The following is a 2,473-nucleotide window of genomic DNA, read 5'->3' on the forward strand; positions in this document are numbered from 1 at the left end:
CGGGCCAGCCCCGCCTCTCGCCTGATACCCGGGCGGAGGGAGGGCGCAGTAGCAGGGCAGGGCAGGGCAGAGGAGGGACAGAACAGCCGCACCCAGCCATCGCCGAGCGCAGAGCAGGCCAGCTTGGGGGGAGGGCCAGGCACAGTGCGGGTAAAGAAGGTGCCGGCGTCCGGTCCCGCAAGAGGGCGGGCTGGAGTGCGGGGGGATGGGTGCGCCTTGCTCACGCTCCCAGGGTGGGATGACCGAAGTGCTGGCGCCCAGGTTGTAAAGTGAGGCCCCCAACCCCGCATCTATGCTGGCAGTGGCCCGGAAACTACCGATCCGGTTTATTAATAGCCGTCGGGGAAGAGGGACCCGCAGTAGCAGCAACTCCATCCCAAGACTCTTACGTAAGAAGGGTGACTGGGCATGCCGGGTGCACGTGGACGCGTGGTGCTCCCGCCGTGGCCCTGGCCTTGGCCAGCTGCTGGGGGAGGGGGACCTCAGAGGCTTTTGTCTCCCTGCTGGCGATGTCTTCCCCAATATTTCCTGTAACAGACTTTGCCAGGGATGAAGAGCGACCCACAATCGGATCTGCACATTTTTCCAAGAGATCAGATGTGACAATGCGGTGAAGCAGCCAAATTCCTGACTTTTGTCCAAGTCCCGCTACTCAGAGATCCCAGGCCCCAGGCCCTGTGGCCTTTTGGCTGCCAAAGGGCCAGGACAGAGTGACAGTAGGTAGGTCCGGTGTTGGGTGTCTTTAATCATTTAACAGAAAAGGGGGGAGGTGTCCAATATTTTTCTTTGGAGGGGAGTTTGAAATGTACCTTTCCAAAAATAGTTCTTAAAACGCAAGGTCATTTAATAGGCCCTAAAGTAGGTACCAAATCGCTGGATTTAACTTTTAAGAGCCTTGCACCTTCAATTTCACTTTGAGATTCCAAACCACAGCCTGTTTTCATTTTTGTTTCACCGTCTCAATCCCCATGCCATGTCTGTCCTTCACACACCAGCCTTCTCCAACAGTCCTACAGATAATTCAAGAAGACTCAAGTTTCTAATTTTGAATCTCTTTTCTCCAAAACCTTTCAGGGGTGTTTTCAGTACACTGTTTTTTCACGGGACAAAAAGTGCCAAAAGGGAGAAGCACATAATAAGAGGTTTATTTTTTCCCTGTTTCTTTCACCTTAATAATATATATTTAATTTTTTCCTACAGCAAACCATCTTCCTAATTGTCTTTTGAATGAAACTGTGACTTGGTGTGACAAGGGCTGGACAGGAGTCAGTGACTTATGGAGACAGAGCTCAGCCTGGGGAGCCCCCTTCCCAGGGCTTATTAGCTCTGCTAGGTCATAGCCCTTGTTTTCTTATCTAGAAAAACTGGAATCATGTTACCTGCTCAACCTATCAGGGGCTTTGGGAGAATCAATGGAAAGGAAAATATAGAGCCAAAAAAGCATTATATAAATTTCAAGCATTAAAATAATCTCACCCCCCTCTTTACACACGTGGAGACTTGCAAACTTTTCCAGCCCCAGTTTCCTTATCAATAAAATGGAGCTTATCCCATGGGCTGTGCCAGATTTGTGGTGAATAAGATAATAGATGTACAAATTATTATGTAAATACAAAGTACTTTACAAGGATGAAATTGTACTTTATGTAGGATCTTATCATAGTCTAAAGGTGTTTATGTGAAGAGTCAGAAACCTTAAAATGTGGAAATGGTCTATGATGATCCACAGACCCTCCCCCCATTGCTTCAGCAACCGGCAAGTACAAAATAGTCCAGCTTGATTTTAAGCCCTATGTGCAATGACATACAAAAAACATTGCAAGAAGTAATCTCGGAAAAAACCACACACACATCCAGTTTCCAACAACTGATTCTCTATAAATTAAAACGTATTTTGTCTCCCATGACAGACCCTCTGGATATTTTAAGTCCGTATACCTCTGATGAAAACTTGGTATTCAAATCTGAGTTACAAAATGCCGGGATCCTGCCTCTTTTCTTCCCAGTTTCAGCAAAGTGTGATAATGACTCGCAGAAAACGGAAATTCAAGTGATCTAGCAAAGGGATCCCAGCAAAAAAAGCCCAGCTTGGGAGAAAGCCCCTAATGCCTTCTTTTTGGCCTCCACTCCTCCCCGGTCTGTTTCCTTCCTTCTTCTGGTGTCGAGGTCACTCTCCATCCCCCAGCTTCTTGACTCCTGTTCTTTCACATTTCTTAAACACTATAAGAAAAAGATGGCTCATGCACCTGCTTGCAAAACTTCCCAAACCGGGCCTTCTCGGCTCCCGCAGGGCCGGAAGAACAACTCACGCCCACCCGGGTAACTCCTGAACGGAAAGGTCCGGAGCCAGAGCTCCAGGCCCTTGGAATCACCCCACCACCGCCCCTCCGGCTTCAGCCAATCAAGGAATATTATGCAAATAAGCCTTCGTGCCCCAGCCAGTCAGGAGCCACGGCCCCCTCCCCCCAGCGTC

General features: G+C 48.8%; 1 long non-coding RNA gene across 1 annotated transcript; it reads left to right on the forward strand.

Moving 5' to 3' along the window:
* Nucleotides 1-14: 14 nt before the first annotated feature.
* Nucleotides 15-1,534, forward strand: LOC137216319 (uncharacterized). Its single transcript, XR_010939705.1, has 3 exons — nt 15-389; nt 538-720; nt 1,201-1,534. It is a non-coding gene; the product is annotated as an uncharacterized lncRNA (long non-coding RNA).
* The last annotated feature ends 939 nt before the right edge of the window (nt 1,535-2,473 follow it).

The sequence above is a fragment of the Pseudorca crassidens genome, chromosome X (assembly GCF_039906515.1).
Source record: "Pseudorca crassidens isolate mPseCra1 chromosome X, mPseCra1.hap1, whole genome shotgun sequence".
Classification (NCBI taxonomy): domain Eukaryota; kingdom Metazoa; phylum Chordata; class Mammalia; order Artiodactyla; family Delphinidae; genus Pseudorca; species Pseudorca crassidens.